The 21,063-nt window shown below is 35.7% G+C and overlaps 1 long non-coding RNA gene across 1 annotated transcript in view; it reads right to left on the bottom strand.

Annotated features, from left to right (window-relative positions):
• Positions 1–15,594: 15,594 nt before the first annotated feature.
• Positions 15,595–21,063, bottom strand: part of LOC138693732 (uncharacterized) — a 34,718-nt gene continuing 29,249 nt past the window's right edge. The window contains exon 2 of the long non-coding RNA XR_011330420.1: positions 15,595–15,905. This is a non-coding gene — a long non-coding RNA (uncharacterized lncRNA). The remainder of the gene's footprint in view (positions 15,906–21,063) is intronic.

Here is a 21,063-nt window from a genome sequence, read left to right on the forward strand (position 1 = left end):
TTATCTGGAGGTAAAATAGTCCCCCAATCGGATCTCTGGGGGGGGGGGGGGACTACTTTAATCGTACAGAATCAACTAAATATCCTACAATGGAATGCTGGTGGTATAATATCAGCTAAGAAGACTGAACTAGCCAATATACTCTCAGAAAATCAGGAAATGGATTATGAACACCTAAAAATGTGTGCTTCACTGGCTGACCATGATAATATCTTTGAAAAATATTGGAGTGCAAGAGGTCAAATGACTTTATTGTCAAACGCCTGGCATTAGAAAACAACAACAACATAATGTATTTTGTAGTTGAAAATCTATTTATTTATTTAAATTATGTTTTTGAATAATGAATAGACATCGGATTTTTAGGCACTAAAAATTTCAGTTTTAGGCGCCTAAAATAAGCTCAAAATTTGTAAAATTAGGCTCTATTTTAATGAAAATAGGCATTTTAGACACATCAACGTATCATACTTATTTCTTTCACTGAAATTTTTAGTTATACACTAAAATACGCACAAAAAAGTATGTTTAAACATTAAAAAAGAATACTATGTTATATTTATAAACAGAGCTGCACAAATTTAATATATTGAAACTAATGAAATAATGATTATTGATATCAAGATTACTCATTTTAAGTTATTGAAATTCAGTTCCATGCTCAGACTTTATTATAATTATCTGCACTGTACACCACCAGAATTTTTTCTCAATTCTCCACAATTTCAAGAATTGAAACAGAAAATCAATATCCCAAATTTAAAAGAAAACTTACAAATTAAACCAAACCCCTTAATTCTATTAAATATAGAATATAATCTAAATTTAACAGAAGAAATACTGAAATCAGAAGTAAACACTGAAATAATGGAACAATTGTCTTTAGAGACAATTAATATTAGGTACCCTCCACAAAACTGGCTTCATTTATACACCGACGGATCCTTGATCTCCAGAGAACAAGGTGCCAGTGCAGGTGTTACGTGCTGTCTCTTCTCACTTTATAGATCTCTTGGATATGGAACAACAAGTTTTGATGGAGAAATCATTGCAATAAGTGAAAGTCTCAGGAATCTTCTATGCCACATCAATAAATTTAAAAATGCAGTTATATTGTCAGACTCCAAAGCAGCTATTCTATCAATCGTCTCTAAACACACACCTTCATCTCAAACAGCAGAAATAACTAAAATGCTCTCCCAATTAATATCACTCAATAAAAGAATTGTATCCCAATGGATACCATCCCATTGTGGAATCCTGGGAAACGAGAATGCGGATGATTTAGCAAAGAAGAGCAGCACTGCTACTTACAGATCTGTTACTAAATCTACGTATTACTCTGTTAAAAGATTTATTAAATCTACATACTTAGACTTGAACAAAGAAAATTTGATAACACAATCCCAAGGGAAAAAAATGGAACTCTCTGCATCAAAATCCACAGTTAATTCCCGATTTACCACGAAAATCATCTGTAGCTGCATTTAGATTGGCAACAGGCCATGATTGTTTGGCCAAACACCTGCATAGAATTGGAATATATCAGTCCCCTAACTGCCCATTGTGCAACTCAAACCAAGAAATGGATTCGGAACACCTCAAAATCTGTGCTTCAGTGGCTGGCCATGATAATATCTTTGAAAAATATTGGAGTGGGAGAGGTCAAATGACTTTACTGTCAAACGCCTGGCATTAGAAAACAACAACATTATCTGGTATAGCAGAGGAGGCAAGATCTGCCCTGCGACCTTATCATGTGCAGTCACCAATGGGTATAAAGGGTCAAGACAGGTTTTAGTCTGAGATGAAATTCCATGTTGGTAGATTTGTACAGTGGCGGCTGATTGGCTGAGGCAAGTGATGCTGGGCCTCAGTCACTTTGTTTTCTTGAACTCAAAATTTTAGTGGTTTTTAGTCGTATATATCATAGCTATTATATTAGTTCTTTCAATGAAGCATATAGAGTTGTAGAAGTAGAAAACCTTGTGATGTATATAGACCTGTCTTGCAGTAAAATTTGTTCCTGAAGCCAGGATCACTCATGCCGTGTCTGGCTTCTGCATTTCCCCGGGTTTTATGGTTGCACTGGGAAAGCTGAAACTGAGATACATTTCTTGTGGCCTCGTGGCCTAGCAGGTATTCCCCCACCCATCAGCCTTCACTTCTCCCATTCAGAACTCGGTTCTTGTCAATGCCTGTCTCAAGTGTCGGTTGGGATGAGAATAACAGTGGTGAATCGTCATATGGTCCACTGTGGTTATGTGTTTCGGGAAAATAGTAAATAGAAGTCTTATGGCCATGCCGTAATAGTTTTGAATTTTGTCTATAACTGAGTCAGTTAGCCTCCCCTTTCCTAATAAACCCTTACCATCCGATAATTTTTGTCCCTTCACACTGGTTTTCAGTCTCCTCAAAATGCCCATTCTCTTCTATATGTGGCCTATGCACTCTAATTTTCTAATTTGTACGTCATTCCCATGTGGTTTCAATTCCTCAACAGCAATGAATGACTTAGAGTCCCATCTCCTAAATATTTCACATATCTCACATTATATGAACTGAGTGACCAATTGAAAATGTTCGTCACACCTGCAACCTCCACTCCACCACTTGACCCACTGTAATTACATTCACAATCGGTTTCATGTTTATTTGTTGTTCTACCTTCACACCTACAATGTTTTGATAATATAGCAACATCAATTACCTTGCCAGTGTCCACACTAGTTGCCGTCACAACGCCATTTAGTGAAATGTGACCCCTTTTCTGCCACGTCCCATCAAAGGCAGCTGATATGCCTCTGACATTATCATTTTCTGCAACTGCTTCTTCCACAGCAACCTTCATGTTATGTAATGCAACATTTTCAATCGCAGATCCAATTATTATGTTATATCTAGTAGACCTGGTTGGAGGAGGTGGCAAATTCAAAATGCCACATAAAGTCTCTCCACCTGTCTTACCTTTTCCTATAGCCCTAAGGCCATACATAGTCTAACATTTATTGTGTAGAGTTTACATGTTATTGGGTTTATCTTTGAAATATCAATAGATGAAGAGTTGTAAAAATTTACACCATACGCATAGTATTTACATTTTAAAACTAATTCTGCAGCAAGACCAATGTGCTTTTTTACCTCTACCACCTTTGCCACAGCCTTTACAGAATACATTATTTTGCAGTACACTAGATAATATGCCAACATCTATAACCCCATTGGTATCACTAACACTGTGTTCTTGTTTGAGGGTTTCATATCTGATTTTAGAATCTTCAAGTTTCTTTCCTGATGCACAGCCACTATTTACAGATTCACACTGACCACGTGTGCTAGAGGGTTGTAAGTTAGAATTCACCTTACTAACAGAGTTCTTACGTTTACCAACATTTCTTCTCTTCTTAAATACTTTCAAGCTACTTTTGTAACCCATATTGTAAGAAAATATCACAAAATGCACCTCTATAATGCAACTGAACTGTATCGTAACACAATTAATAATAGAACTCCGTACAGCACGTGTATAACATCACAACACTGTAAACAAATCCGTTGCTACGAAACAAAGCACAGACGGTAAACCAGGTGTACCAATACACATAAATTCCCTACAATGAAAAAATTTCGCACATAAGGCGCAAAATTTGAAACTAACATAGTAGTATCACAGTCTAGTATATACAGTCGCGAAGCTCAATACGTAGTAAATATGCAAACATTAGATAGTTGCTCACCACTAGGATCGCTAATATCGCCTCATTACAGGCAATACAAAATAGTACAGTCACAGTCTATTGTTTCTAGCACCCTCAAAACTCAAGCTTCGTGACTGTATATAGTAGACTGTGGTAGTGTGCTAGATGAACAGGAGACAAGCCCATAGGCGGAGTAATGGGGGCCACTGCCCCCCCCCCAACTTGTCTGATCTTTTTTTTTTTTCTATTATTCTATTGAATTCAAAAGATCTTTTTTTTTGTTTTTGTTTATGATTAAGTTTTTGTGCTTAAATTGATGAATTAATGTCTTCTGATCATGTGGCTGGACTATAATACTGTATTTATTTTAAATTTCTGAATGTATAAGAATTCTTATACTACCTCATTTGAGGAATGGAAGCACTGTAATGTTTCTTTCGTAACAGCCTGTACTATTGTCTTTGAAGTCTGCAGTTGTTGAGGCCACCACTTCGAAATGTATGAATAACATACTGCACGACAATGCAGGAAAAAGAAAAGTGATCCCGGTATAATGTGTAAACTTAAAAAATGAGATTAAATAAAATAATTATTAGAATTTACATTTCATATATCTTCGGAAGGTAAGCTTCATATAAAAATATTTCTGTTAGCACTGTTACGTAGTTTTATTGATGTATGCATGTGTTTCTGCACCAGAGAGAAAAAGAGGGAGATTGTTTTAAGTTATGCCCTATTATAATTTGTAGCAGACCTACAGTTCAAGCCCTATACAACTCGGTTTGAAACATCGCCGATATGGATGTAACACTGTAAAAAAAACATGCCCCTCCCCCCGAAAATCCTTTATTAACTGATCATATTTCAATATATTGTACCACAGTCAAGCTATAACGGAGGAGGAGGTAATTATGTCTTCCTTTGCCTCCCCAAGGAAATGGTTCTCTCTCCGCCTATGGACACGCCCACTTAAATGTCACTGTTCATTTAAACCGAAAAAAAAAAAAAAAAAACATACTTAGGAATCAGATACAAACTTAAATCATGGCTCATCTGAAAGATAAATGAAAAATGAAAAATTCAAGATTTTTTGGCTTACCAGGTCCCCTTAAATTTCAGTGTTTTTTTTTAATGAACTAATCGCTGTTAGTCTTTTTTTTTCCAGTTCACTTTACGTTAAATGAAAGTCCTCTGAAAATGCTATAGACGGAGCCAATAAACCAATTTTTCGTAAAATTGCAATGAGCACCTTCTGCATGTATACCCTTCTTATAATAAACATTGTAACCTGGACTGTTAAAATGTGACGTCTGCTTGAAAATTTTAACATCAACTCAATATTTGAGTTTACTGGGTCCTTTCCTTTAAAAGCCATTACTTTCGTTTTCGTCAGTGCTGTATTAAATAAAATAAATGACTATAATATTAAATACAAATACACAAAATCTGGAACTTAATTTTAGAAAACTACAGGCTGAGCCATCTTCAGCTAAAAGGACCATTTGCAGTGTGTAAACCAAATACTTGTAAAATTGTAGAATAGACTCCTCATCTAACTACTCTGAATTATCTTGAAGACAAGATCTAAGATAGAGCAATTCTAAGAATTCATCAGTGCTATAGAAACAGTGATATAATAGCAAACTGATTTGTATAGACCTATTTATTTATTCTCATAATCCTTTATTCGTCTTTTCGTTTTTGACAACTCAAGTTATCAATTCTCTTATTTCTGTAACCATACACTTCTTGTCCAGTCGTTGGCTACTGCAGAATTAAGGCTGAAATATTCCCAGCCACTTTTGATAGTACCTCTGATTGAGGTTCTGGCTGATATGTACATCTATTATCAGACAGTAAGCTTACATCTCACTTGACAATACGTGCCAGAGGAAGAACAATTGTTTGTATCATATAATTCTGAAGTCTGATTAGTGTAATATGTAGCTAGTCGGCGATGTATGCAATGGAGGGGGAAAGAAATTGGTCACCTACCCAATTATCTTCTGGCTTAGTTGCTTCATGAGTGATGACTTATTGGTGTCACTTATGAGATTCAGACCTGTCTTCGGACAGCTGACAAAGCAACAACTTTTGATAGGCTCAAAAACTTTTATCTCATGTAAAGTCTGTCAGGAATGGTGGAGAAGCTCATTTTTTTTGCCGATTGCTATAGACTTATTCCACGTTAAGAAAAACGCATTGAGCATATAGGGCTGTTCGATCAAATGACCAGTTGTCACAGAAACGCCTACCTACCACACAGCTTCTACAATGTACTTTGCAAGGTCCATAAAACCAATAACTTTTTCTTAATGTGGAATGTTCTATAGTAAAGCATGCAGGAATCTCAGCCCTTTCGTTCTCGTTTTCTAAAAAAAGTCTCCTCCGAGTAGCCAATTTGGATGTTCTTTTCTTTAACATTTTATTGGGCTCTAGCATCCATATGCTTGAGGGTAAAGGGTGTCCTTTGGACTGCAGTTAGAATTTGGTGACCTCTCTGCTCTACATACATCAGCTCTCTTCCCGCTGCACATTCGGCAGAGTTATGGTGGTGAGAATCTTCACAGATGGATAGATTACAACCTTGGACTTGTTTCGAAAATAAACTTCTATTTGGGATTCCGATTTTGCTGCTCCTGCGTCCGATGTGAGTCACGGGTGAATGCAACACCGCGCCCCATTCCTCTATTGCGTCATTAGGCCTATATACCTACGTCGTCCATTTTCCTACAACTCCAACCACGTAATCCCTCATACATGCACTTCTTCCCTGAAGAAGATGGCAGAGCTAGCCGTCGAAAGATTGGAATCTAATCTCCAACTCACCTGGCTGAGAACCCAAGAAGAGTTATTCTATATCAAACGCCGGGAAAGCCTCAAGTCATACTAATTTATTTGTTGGTTCACTACCCAGTATCTTATTCACCTACTCAAGTGCTCACTAGTACACTTTCTCGTCAATGTTTTTCCTGTACCATCTGATAATTTCGAAATGTGTTGCAGGGAAGCGTGTGTGTGTGTGTGTGTGTGTGTGTGTGTGTGTGTGTGTGTGTGTGTGTGTGTGTGTGTGTGTGTGTGTGTGTGTGTGTGTGTGTGTGTGGGTCAGACATTTGGCTGCAGAACATGTGGTTGATCCTTAGTGTCCTGCTGCAGAACTTCACCTTCAAGCCGGCACCAAACCAGAAGCTTCCAGACCTCATCAAGGTGCATGGTTTCCACCAGACATCAGATTTCTGGTTCTGTCCAGTGCCACGGGTGTGAACCTTTGCACAAGTGATTCTCAAACGACAACCTGTAGGCAATCCTCTCAGAGCTTTTCACTTAGGACACATGCATATGAAATTTAGCAGAGGAATCCTCGTCATTACTGATTACTTTCCAAATTAATGTGAAGTTTAGCTGGGTGCGAAATCACGAACTTTGAATATTTGATTTACATTTGTTGGAATAGAAGCAGTCCTGCAGAACAGAAGGATAACTTCCATGGGTTGAAGTTTGAGAAACTGTTCACTGCGGGAAAGCCACGTTACACCTGTGTTTAAACATATCTACAACTTCAAACACAGATAGCTGGAAAAATAATAAGAATGTGTTTTATGCTGTTTATATGAAGAGGCTAGCAGTAACTAGAGAGTATTGCTATTTATTGAAGGTAAATGTTCTGTGAAGTTCTAATTGGATACAGATAAACAGATTGTTTCATAATTTAGATGATGTAATACAGAGCAGTGCCTTACAAGAGGTGTCGGTATGCAGCTGAGTAAATACAGGGAGGCTGATGCTGACGACTTCAAGAGAAACAATTATCATTTCGAAAGATTAACATTTCTCAGAAATAATTATTTTTTAGACATTCGTTTCATGGTGACGACTTTTCGATTCTCATTTTAGCATCAAAAATTCATTGAATTCTGCATCCATATATTAGCGTGCTTAAAAAGTAAATTTCCATGCCTGAAGTACTTTTAAGCACACTAATTAGAAATACTGAAAACATAAATTCCAATTATTTATTTATTATAAATATTCTCAACACAATTATTTAAAATTGAAATTACATTTGGAGATTTGATATATAAATTATTCACTTCCAAATCACTCACTTTTCTAATTACATTTATCACTTTCGTTGTAATAATTGTATATTCCAAATTACATAACAAGCAGAAAACAACTTCATAACAACCAGCAAAACAATCACTACATATCCAAAGGCCATGAAATCTATCTCTTTTTACATGAATATAATACTCTTTCGTCTTCAACATCATAAGTTCGCCATTGCGAGATAACGAATCAACAATTTCATTCTCTTTAAAATATAAATACATTTAGGAGTCTCGAGTGACTGTTCAAAATATTTTGCACGAAATACATGCGGAACCAGTGTTTTAAGAACTTGCCGTGTTGGACAATCTTCACTTGTCATGCTTAAAATGCTATTATTTCGCAACTTGTTGCATAAATAGCAATTATAATTGTGATTATTTTTATCCCTTTATCTTTTAAACACATTTACAAACACCCATTTTGTAAACATGTCCACATTATTATTTTCAGTTGCAACAAATAATTTTGCATAATGTTTTTATTACATTTATGGTTCAAGAGTATTTTAATGCTTTAATTAATAATAAATCAGTTTAAGTAATGTATATTTTGCAAGACGCATGCTTCACCCTAAGCCTGAACACTGCGGGGACAGAGTGACTGTTATCAGGGAAGACTACACAGGTTCTAACAAACTTAATTACCATTCAGCTCATGCAATCTGTGGTTTTTTTTCGAAACTAATTTTGAAGCTATTGATGTTACTGACGTAACACTCTTTAATTATCAACTTCAAATATCAAGGTTTAGGACAACATCCTCCAAAATCTTCTGCTGAAAAGGTAGAAAATACAGGGAGAAGCTAAGTGACGAAAAAATTAAGAAATCAAGAAAAGAATGCACAGCAGAAACCACTTTAAGAAAGAAATGGTCTAGAGTGCAGAAGAAAAAATAAACTGAAAATGATAGTAAATTACGAATGAGAAAGTACAGAGAGAAATTAAAGGCTGAAGCAATGTTAAGAGATGTTGGATATGATTCACATACAAGTCTCAGTCATTGGGGAAGACAGTACATCAAGCACAAAGGTCATTACCAACATCTCCAAGAAAGAAACGTGCTGTTGTGAAGAAACTTGCTGAGAAGTTTGGAGTCATAGAAACTTGCGAAATTAAGCAGAAGGAAGGTGAAAACTCTCATGATTATTCAGCTGTTTCACAATTTTACGAAAGTGGTCTAGAGTCTACTGTACTTCCAGAGCACAAAGATTTTGTCACTTTCATCATTAAAGATCCAGAAAAAGAAAGAAAACAGAAGAGAGTGTTCATGATGACAGCAATGGAAGCATATAGTTATTAAAAGTGAATACGCAATGTTCAATTAAAAAATCTAAGTTTGCTAGTTTACGACCAAAATACAGTATATACTTCCAGTTTCTGAAAAAGATAAAAATGTTTGCTGTTGTCAAATGTGGACCTTCTTACTGACGGATTATGCAAGTGCACTGGAATATGCTTTCTACTAATAAATTATTAGAAATGTCCACATGTGACTAGAATATCGCATGCTACTTGGAAAGCCAAATGTAGTAATACTGAACAGTTTATAACAAATCTATTCCCAGATAGTACAGGTGGACAGACACATAAAATGGAGGCAGTCACCTGTCCTCCTGAAACTGCAAGAAATATATTGATCAGACATCTTAAGGGTTTATGCAAACTATGTTTCTATGCAAAAACACAACTGCAAGAAATAAAATATCTGAAAGGAAATCTTACAACCTAACATGCTGTAGGCTATTACAAAAAGATTTTGCAGAAAATGTTGGAATAAAACACAAGGATGAAATGTCCACACATTGAGTCAACAAGGGTATTATCACATTTTCAGCTGTTTTGAATACTTTAAACAGTACAAAATCATATGCATTGGTCACTGATGATGTGTAACATGTAAAAGGTGCAGCATTAACATTCAACAGAACCATATTGGAAGATGCCATGCACAGCGAAGAACAGAATATTTCCACATTCTGTTTGTCAAAAAAGTGTACAATATCGTCTTGGAAAACTCTACAATATCTACTAAGTCCAGGAGAATCGTCCATTTATATTCTAATACTTATTTTTACTGTTCTGATCGTAATTTAAATACGATAAATTTCTTCCATAAGTTAAAAAGAGATAAATGTAATTTCCAGTGATTATATCAGTAACAAGTGAATGTTACATCAATAATATTATTTGAAATGTCTGTTTTGCATGTTATTTACATTTAACAAAAGTGTTAATGATCATAAAAAAGGTAACCAACTGTATATCAGATTCATAAATTATACAGTATTCATATTGCCTTTTTACTATGTAACTTCACAGAAATTCATCATTAAACATTTATTATAAAATCTATGTCCATATCATGTTACGTCAATAATAATAATTCATTATGAGCTGTTTTAAAAGTCATTATAGAAAACCCATCAAACAGAAGAGCACGAAGGGTTTTTTAAATTACAGGGGCAATGCCTGCATGAAATCAATGTGAACACGATTGTCCCTGGTTTAGATCCATGACTAAATATACTGAAAGAGATTTGTAGCTTGTAATTATTGTGATCATAGACACCTGCAAAATTAAGGGTCATAAAAACTTTTCTAAAAACGTATGCTACATGATTGTGAAACTTGGACTTTCACTGTGAGAGAGGAACAGAGGTTAAGGTTGTTTGAGAATAATGTGCTTAGGAAAATATTTGGGGCTAAGAAGGATGAAGTTGTAGGAGAATGCAGAAAATTACACAATGCAGAACTGCACACATTGTATTCTTCACCTGACATAATTAGGAACATTAAATCCAGACGTTTGAGATGGACAGGGCATGTAGCACATATGGGCAAATCCAGAAATGCATATAGAGTGTTAGTTGGGAGGCCGAAGGGAGAAAGACTTTTGGAGAGACCGAGACATAGGTGGGAGGATAATATAAAGATGGATTTGAGGGAGGTGGGATATGATGGTATGTATGTTCAACTATGTAAGCAAGTTTTAATCCTTGAGTGTAAGAGAAGGCCTTAACTCTGCCAGGTTAAATAAAGCCATTATTATTATTATTATTATTATTATTATTATTATTATTATTATTATTATTATTATTATTATTATTATGAAGTTTATTAGGTATGACGTTATTTAATTTATTATTAGTGTAGAAGGCAATATTCATATTGTGTTTTTTGAGGAAGTTGTTCAATTGGTTAGAAACTGGTCCAAAGTACGTCATGCTTGTTCATGTTTTTAGGGGTTATCGGTTCAAGGAAAGTGTGTTGAGTTCTTACGTTTTTGGAGGAGGCTGTTTACTGTATGTTTTTGGAAACAATTATCTTGGGCTAAACAGATAATATAATTATATTCTTTATTATAATTAGATTTACTTAGTGGAATAGTTAATAATCTATCAATGAGGAAACAAAATTTACTAATTTTATGAGTTTCTGGGTGGTTAGAAAGATGTGTATAGAATGATTATTGGAGGTTGGTTTCCATTATATGTCAAAATTAAAATGGAAATGTTTTATAAAAGTTTTGAGGTCTAGAAAGTTTATTGATCAGTTAACAGCTGACTGGGAGGTGATTGGGACGTAACCTTTGATAACAAGTTATCCTGGAAACAACAAGTGGAGAAAATTAGCTCCCAAACTTCAAACCAACTGAGGATCCTAAAACGCCTTCCAGGATGCAAATGGGGATGTGCTCGCTCAACTTTAAGCACTACATATCAAAAGTATGTTCTTCCTGGAATGTAAAACACACAATTGGTCGACTCTAAGACTGTAAAAATAACTGCTGTGGATGCCATGTTGACCCTCAGAGAGATCCATGCTGTTGTATGAAGAGCTAATCAGACTATCGGATGGTCAATACTGGTACAAATACGAAAATAAGAAAGAAACCCCAAAACACAACATGGATTTGTGAAGAAAGTACATCAGCTAAAAGAACAATATTCAATTATATCAAATGAACCCCAACCCATAATACAGAATCCAACTGAAATAGAATCCCATGACTGCTTCACAGACCTAAACCAAAGTGTTTTTAAAAAAGGAACGGACACAATGAGTCTAAAGCTTTTGGCCTTGGAGACTATCAACAGTAAATACCCAGAACCCGAATGGCTCAAAATATACAGCTACATCTTCACTTTTTATAAATTTAAATTTAACAGAAGAAATACTGAAATCAGAAGTAAATACTGAAATACTGAAACAATTGTCTTTAGAGACAATTAATATTAGGTACGGTACCCTCCACAAAACTGACTTCATTTATACACCGATGGATCCTTGATCTCCAGAGAACAAGGTGCCGGTGCTGGTGTTATGTGCTGTCTCTTCTCACTTTATAGATCTCTTGGGTATGGAACAACAAGTTTTGATGGAGAAATCATTGCAATAAGTGAAAGTCTCAGGAATCTTCTATGCCACATCAATAAATTTAAAAATGCAGTTATATTGTCAGACTCCAAAGCAGCTATTCTATCAATTGTCTCTAAACACACACTTTCATCTCAAACAGCAGCAATAACTAAAATGCTCTCTCAATTAATATCACTCAATAAACGAATTGTATTCCAGTGGATACCATCCCATTGTGGAATCCTGGGAAACGAGAATGCGGATGCTTTAGCAAAGAAGGGCAGCACTGCTACTTACAGACCTGTTACTAAATCTATGTATTACTCTGAAAAGATTTATTAAATCTACATACTTAGACTTCAACAAACAAAATTTGATAACATAATCTCAAGGGAAAAAATGGAACTCTCTGCATCATAATCCACAGTTAATTCCCGATTTACCACGAAAATCGTCTGTAGCTGCATTTAGATTGGCAACAGGCCATGACTGTTTGGCCAAACACCTGCATAGAATTGGAATATATCAGTCCCCTAACTGCCCTTTGTGCAACTCAAACCAGGAAATGGATTCGTAACACCTCAAAATCTGTGCTTCAGTGGCTGGCCATGATAATATCTTTGAAAAATATTGGAGTGCAAGAGGTCAAATGACTTTATTGTCAAATGCCTGGCATTAGAAAACAACAACAACTATTTATAAATCCATCGGATCATTCAAAACAGCGTTTGATGGAGAAATCAAGCCATTCAAACAGCATTAAACCAACTTCTACTGCATCTTGAAAAATTCTCTAAGACTGTCATCCTGAGTGATTCAAGATCTGCCATAGAATCAATTGGTGCAATTGAGCCTGCTGCATCAGTGGAGATTCATGACTGCTGTGAGACACTGAGGAAACTCAAATTAGCTCCCTGTGGATCCCTGGACACTGTCACATTTCTGGCAATGAACAGGCAGATACATTAGGAAAAAAGCTGCCATGCTCACTAGTTGCTTCAAATCAGTATCATACCATTGCTCTAAACTCTACAAATGAAGGAACAATACCTCATGAGTTTAGAATCAAACTGGAAGACTTTTTTACATGGCCAAGACAAGAAGCTCTATCAGTTTGGGTTACTTCAAACGCCCACCTGCATGCTCTGTAATCTGGATGAAGATATGGACAGGGCCCACTTAATGTGATGCCTGGCCCTTCGCAGAACAGAAACTATTGGGAAGCCTGGATTAAGATAATGAATCAGATGGACAATTGATGACTATTTGTTAATGTTCCATGCCATTAGAGAAATAAATAAATATTACCAATTCCTTTCATGATTTACACCCTATCATAACGTTCACCTCCGAGTCAGCTGTTAACCAATCAATAAACTTCCTAGACCTCAAAACTTTTATAAAACATTTCCGTTTTAATTTTGACACATACTGGAAACCAACCTTCACTAATCATTCTATACACAGCCTTTCTAACCATCCAGAAACTCATAAAATTAGTAAATTTCGTTTCCTCATTGATAGATTATTAACTATTTCACTAAGTAAATCTAATTATAATAAAGAATATAATTATATTATCTCTTTAGCCCAAGATAATGGTTTCCAAAAACATACAGTAGACAGCCTCCTCCAAAAACGTAAGAACAAATTACAAAAAACTCAACACACTTTTCTTGAACCAGTAACCCCTAAAAACATGGACAAGCATGACCTACTTTGGACCGATTTCTAACCAATTGAACAACTTCTTCAAAAAACACAATATGAATATTGCCTTCTGCACTAATAATAAATTAAATAACGTCATACCTAATAAAAAATTTCATAATAGAGATCGACTTCAAAATAGTGGCATATATATGCTACAATGGAAAAATTGGCCTAGCAAATACATTGGTCAAACTCACAGAAATTACCAACCCAGTTTAATGAAAATGTTTCCGATTTCAAATACAGTAAACGAATATCAAAGTTTGCAACCCATCTGATAGAACAAGGTCATGAATTAACCAATATAAATAATACACTACAGGGCATTCATCCTATGGGTGACAATCCACATATACATATTGCTGAAGAATTTTATATTTCACAAGCATTAAATAATGGTTTATCCCTTCTGAATGAGCAATTCCCAAACATACATAGTCTGCTTTATAATTTAAATTCTCCTTACACACGTGACTTCCGATACTCCAATATGCTTCTTCCCCCCCCCCCACCCTTCAATTTGATGTTACTTAGTCCTTTTGTAAGCGTAACGTTCGTCAACATTTGTGGCTGAACTTTATACAACAACGGATATATTTTCTTTTGCTCCGTCTAGGTAAGTAATTTCTTTATTTAATTGGTTGCCCCCCTTCTTTTCGTGTTTCGTGAATTAACATCATTTGGTTACAAATCATAAATAATTTTCATTATTAATCCTTTCAATATAGTAAATAAGAATTTGTACATACTTTCAGATTACAAGACCACGCATGTCTCAAGTGTTACTCCAGTCTTACCACACATGAAGCTGCATATTCACCTCTCTTCACTACTCTGCCAATTCGCATCAGCATATCGATCTGACATTTGTAAATGCAGCCTTCATGTTAATCTTGTTATGCAGTCACATTGAATGGTGCTTATGCTATTTATATAGCTTAATCTTATACTCATAAAAGTGGACTGATCATTTACTTTTTAACAATTCTATTCTTGTACATACAGTTTTTACTGTTTTATGGTACTATTATGAATTTTACTCATTTACTTGTGACTCAATATGTGATATCATAATTCATTATGCATCCGAATCTATTTTATAAAACCCATGGTTTCACCGATTGTTTATAATACTTTGTTCATAAGATTTTGTAGGTTAATTGGGGATCTAATGATGGTTCCTTGAACCGAAAACATTCATCAAAATGTTAAAATAAAACATTTATGTTATTGTAATATTAATAAAACTTTTGGAATTTCTCACAGCTTATCAGACCCAACATGGTCTTTAAATATACTTTCCAACAAAATACCACATAATCTTTAAAAATTCTAGAACATTCGTAATTACTAACTATATTCAAGAAAACAAAGGAAATGCATGAGTTTAGCTTGCAGTAAGTCTGTTGCCATTCACAGATTAATTTCAGTGCACTTTAGTGGCAGCAAAAGAAAAGAAATTTCTTGGGACGAAGTGTTAAAACAAGAAGAACCAAGAAAAACGTACACCCCTTTCCTGTTGCATGGCCATAAAAATATGATTAATTTATAATATGCCTACAGCTCCAAACATTTCTAAGCATGTTGTGCCTATCGGAAAACGAAGGAATTAAATGGAAAATTCGACCACATGTGCTTAATTATCGCCGCATTGAGTGGAACCTAGGGACGGAGCATGAGATTCAGACATTTTTAGCACATAAAGAAAGAGATCGCCAAACAAAATGAAAGATTTAATGGTTGGTAACATTAAGGAGTGCACATAATTCACTACTACTGTAACAGCTCAACTTTGAACAAGTGGGGAGGGAAATATAAGAACAGGCTGAGGGCGATCTATCTGAAAAATGGCTTTAGACATACAATTTATAACTACTTACGCATAAAACGACTACAAAGCCCATAAAATATATATCTCAAACATGAACAGCAGCAACTCTTCGTTGTTTCCTCCTCCTCCTCATCTTCTGCTGATGTGGGAGCTGAGGGATAACACACAAGGCCTCGAATGGTCCTGGGTAGCCTGCAAGCAAAATTAACTGCATTCACAGGCTTTCATTGAATGGCATATTAATAGGGTGAGGAGTCATATGCAACTGCATATTTTACTGTCCATTTGCAAGTGATGTAAAATCATTTTAAACAGCTGTAATGCAGAATGTTCAAAATCAATTCTACATATTTTTGCATATTTCAGGTGTTCCTGTACATAAGAGACTGCTGAGCATGCAATGTAGCACATTTTCAGGACTTAGTGGTATAAAGCCCCAAATTAAGATATTTTGTAAAACAATAATATTCTGAAATGTTTGTCAGCATATAATATTTTTCTCTTAAATTGTACCCAATGGCGGTAAATTCCTTGCATATGCAGTGTGGGTGTGGAAAAACCAAAACCACCACACTATGCTTTTGTTACAAGAAGCATTCCCAAACACCTCTACAAGTTGTAGGCCATTACAATCTCATAATAAAGAGGAATTTTCTCCCCAGCTCTTTTTGGGACGTACCAGAGATCTCTTCCAATGGGACTGATAGTGAAGCATAGCTTTTGGGATTCTAGGGGATCTCATACATTGCAAATGGCTCATCCATTTGTTCTCATATTTCTATATGAAATGGAGTATTGATTCTAGACCAAGAGGACTTAAATATAATAGAGGGGTTCAATCGCCGCTAACTCTTTTAACGACACTACGAACGCTACCATCGTTTCTTACCAACATTCCGGCACTGAATTCAGATGCCAAGAAATGGACAATGAACATGCGTGCTTTTGGTTTAAGTTGTCAGTCCTGTTAAGGTAGGAAGGTGAAAGAAAGAACCGAAGGAGAAGGAAGACATCTTGATTTGTCTTGTATCTGTTGTGTACTGTGAAAGATGCCATCGTATGTGAAGTGTGAATATTTGAATTATAGAAATAAGAAGGACAGCCACTCAAATAAGTGTTTCTTCAAAATATCGCGAGATAGTGAATGGTGAGTTTTCATTTACAATAATAGTAATTTTATCACTTAAACAAATGTGATGTACTGTAGATTTTTCTAGTCACGTGCATCATTATAAATTATATAAGATACCGGATACTATTCGTGTGTGTGTATATGTGTATATATATATATATATATATATATATATATATATATACACACACACACACATCTATATATAATAATAAATTTAGCTTCCCTTATGGAAAGGTTGCCAGATTTGATAAAGCATATTACATACAATTTGGAAACACACCTAAAAGGTAAAATGATATACATTTGAAATGGTTAGGAAATCGAATATGCAAAATGTCAGAAAAATTTACACCTAAGTAGCGTTTGTGATCATTTACAGTTAAGAAAGGGGGGGAAATATCATCAGATAGGTTAGAATGATTTGAATGCCATATACCAAGAGAAAAATAATAGTACGGATTGATTGGCATTGATATCTAAACCAATTAACAGCCATCGGTTAAGATAACTTGAAATTTCCATTATCACTCCCATACAAATGATTTCTCAATATCTGAACCGATCCTTTGAGGGCACTAATGGCTATTTCCTTCACAATGCTGTGTGTTAGGCCCAAGTTTTTACATTTGTTGGCAAAGGAGGAGGGTATGGTACCTCATGCTCCCACCATCAGACCTATCACATCAATGTGGGACAGGCTATATTTATCTTTATAGAACGGGATTGTTGGTTCATAGATCCGTTTCTTTTCACTGTCCACCTCATGCAGTTGATCTGCATGTGTCTCAAATCTGATGGTGGGATCAAGAATATTTGCCGAGTTGTTCTTAATGGCAATGATATCAATTCGCCGAACACTTCCTTGTGTGGCTAGTCCCTGCACCTCTTGATGGACTGTAAACCCTACTTCCTTCAGTGCCTCGGCCAGCATAGAACAGACAGCATGGTGACGGATGTTGCGAAGGGCCTCACTATAGGGGCAGAAGCCAAGGATATGGGGAAGAGTTTCAATCTCGCTGAGACAGCACCTACAGCGGGTACCATTCCGACTTCTACCCGGTACAGCTCGGACCGGAGCGACATAGCCTATCATTTTAAGGGCGTTTATCCATTCCGAGAGCGTTAGACCTTTGTGATTTCTTATCCAGCTGTTTGCTGGGGGGAACTCTTTGTTAAGAATCACTCCTTTACCCTTTTGTTACAATGTACACCAATTTTCAAATTCTTTGTCTCTTAAAGCGTCTCTAACTTTTCGAGAGTCCACAAAATTTTCACGATTATTTAAAAAAGAATTAGCAGGAGTTAATTTAAGGCTCTTTAAACATGTTTTACTCTCCTCAATAAGGTCCCTAGTGGAAGTAATGTAAGGATCATTAGTTTTGTGTAATACCCTTAAGCCATTAATGTGTTGTAGCATGGATTTCCAGCATACCTTAAAAAGACCAAGACCTTTATATTTACGATGTGTATATATCATAGAATCGGGTGTGTCAGCTGGTAGTTGCAAAATTTCTTTCAGAGTGCTTTTAATAATTTTATCAGCGTTATCTAAAAAAGTATTGGGTATTGTTTTCAAGGGTATTGTCTGAAATGTGTAGATTAATGATGGGCAAATTGAGGAATTTAATATACAAAACTTTTGATCAGGATGTAATAAAGGAGACGAAATTAGCAAATCTAATCTAGTTTTCAGGTCGTTTAAAACGGTTTGGGAATCGAATATACAAACATCAGAAAAATTAACACCTAAGTAGCGTACATGCTCATTTGCAGTTAAGCATGTGATAGTAGTGTCATCAGAAATGTTTAGTTGATTTGGATGCAATTTACCGCGAGAAATATTAATAGCTACAGATTTATTTACATTTATATCTAAACCGTTTGAGAATAAGGTGCTTAGGAAAATATTTGGGGCTAAGCGGGATGAAGTTACAGGAGAATGGAGAAAGTTACACAACACAGAACTGCACGCATTGTATTCTTCACCTGACATAATTAGGAACATTAAATCCAGACGTTTGAGATGGGCAGGGCATGTAGCACGTATGGGCGAATCCAGAAATGCATATAGAGTGTTAGTTGGGAGATCAGAGGGGAAAAGACCTTTAGGGAGGCCGAGACGTAGATGGGAGGATAATATTAAACTGGATTTGAGGGAGGTGGGGTATGATGATAGAGACTGGATTAATCTTGCACAGGATAGGGACCGCTGGCGGGCTTATGTGAGGGCGGCAATGAACCTTCGGGTTCCTTAAAAGCCATTTGTAAGTAAGTTATATCTAAACCAATAGCTTTGAAACGATCAATAGCATCCTTGCGAGTTCTAAAGCAGAGTTTTTGTTTTTAGCTATGATAACAGTATCATCTGCAAAACCAAGTACAGTAATAGGTTTTAAACCTGAAACAAGATTGAAACCTTATTTGGCAGCGATCGAGTCTTCTGACATTTCATTAAGGATGTGATCAGTACACAGATTGTATAATGCGGGTGAAAGGGGCAATCCTTGCATAACTCCTTTTCGCAAACCAATGGGATTAGTTTTTTTATGATTGTTTTCTATTCTAGTGGAATTATTTAGTTGAAGTTTCAAAATTAACGTTTTCAACAAGCTTGGAATAAGCAAGCTATCTAATGTGTTTGATAGGTGCAAGTTCCCGATATTACTAACGTCAAGGAAAACGAGAGTTGCATCACATTTTTTAGATTTTGCGGACATTGAAGTGGACCTGAGAAGGGATGTATTAACTATTGTTCCTGGAGAATGTGTAAATCCCCTCTGATGAGGATTGAATTTTATGTATTCCCGAAGATATTTATCGAGGATGCATTCAATTACCCTACGTAACACGAAACAAATAGTAATTGGTCTCCAGTTTTTAAAGTCATTTTCGTCACCAGAGTTATAAAGGAGAACACTTCTTGCGGTCTGGAAGCATGGAGGTACGTGCCCAATATGGAGCATTCTTGTAGCTATGGAGGAGATGATTTCTGCAGCAGTATCATCCTTCAGAACTCTCATCAGGACGTGGTCTGGGCCAGGAGCGGTGTCCACCGCGATTCGAGATATTGAAAGCGCTGACTTGGTGATAGATTTCTGGAATGTTTCATCTAATTCGAGTATTTCTGCTTCGGTGTAATGGGATGGATATTCTGATCGAATATTGTTATTTGGTTGAGAAAAATTTGAACTGTAAAGTTGTTGCATCTCGCTGACATCTAATTTGCACGTTGGTTTATTTTGACTCAGTACTGTTCTTATTGCTTTCCGCCATTGATTGAAGTAATCAAATTGTGTTTTCTCATAAAGAAATCTGTTTTTTCTTTTCTGTCGGTCTCGTTTTGTGGCTCTTTCTGGGTTAGTGGATCTGCTGTAAGTCCTCTGGTTATTTAAATTTTTCTTTAGTTTTCTTGTTTCGTAATATTTCCTGGTTGGATGTTTGGGTCCAGGTAGATAATCAATTGCTTCGGATAAGAAAATCAGGAATTGCTGTGTCACATCATCAAACACATTGTCGGATAACTGTGCGCTAAATTTATCCTTCCAAGTAGAAAGATTTTGTTTGTAGAAAGATAAAGGACTTGTATTAGCAGTAGAGTGGTTTTCAGAATTATTAGTTAAATTATTGGAATTGTTCTTCCACACGGTAGTTGAACATTGGGGTTGTTTACGAATGAGACGTTCTCGATGAATATCTGGGTGGGATTTACTAATATGTATGTTGAATTTAAGGAACATTTTTCACAATAATCACACTGAATTTGATTAGAACTCTGCGTTGGTTACAAGTATCTAAAGAAATATTATTTATGTCGGTTGACTCTTCTCCTGTTGCAGCCTCCATGTAGTAAGAAATATAAAAGATTTGCTTATACTTGACCAAGTAAGGGTCTATAAATTAATAATAATATATGGTATTTGTAAAGTCTCATATATCGCAATAGTCTCACCTACAGTATATTCCAAAACTTATATCAGACACAGCACAGAACTATAAAACTTTCATATCACGATATGCAAAACCAATAAAACCTGGACGTTGTTGATAAAATGTCTATAGCAACACACAACATTGCAGGAAACAAGGCGAAAAAGTCACTATTTTCCAAAAGTCATTCAATAAATCATTATGCGAATACCACTTTGTTTAAAAAAGAATAATTACTATGTATATCTTACATAAAATAAGTCGAAACACCTTAAATGACACTAATAA

The sequence above is a fragment of the Periplaneta americana genome, unplaced genomic scaffold (assembly GCF_040183065.1).
Source record: "Periplaneta americana isolate PAMFEO1 unplaced genomic scaffold, P.americana_PAMFEO1_priV1 scaffold_20, whole genome shotgun sequence".
NCBI classification, from domain to species: Eukaryota; Metazoa; Arthropoda; class Insecta; order Blattodea; family Blattidae; genus Periplaneta; species Periplaneta americana.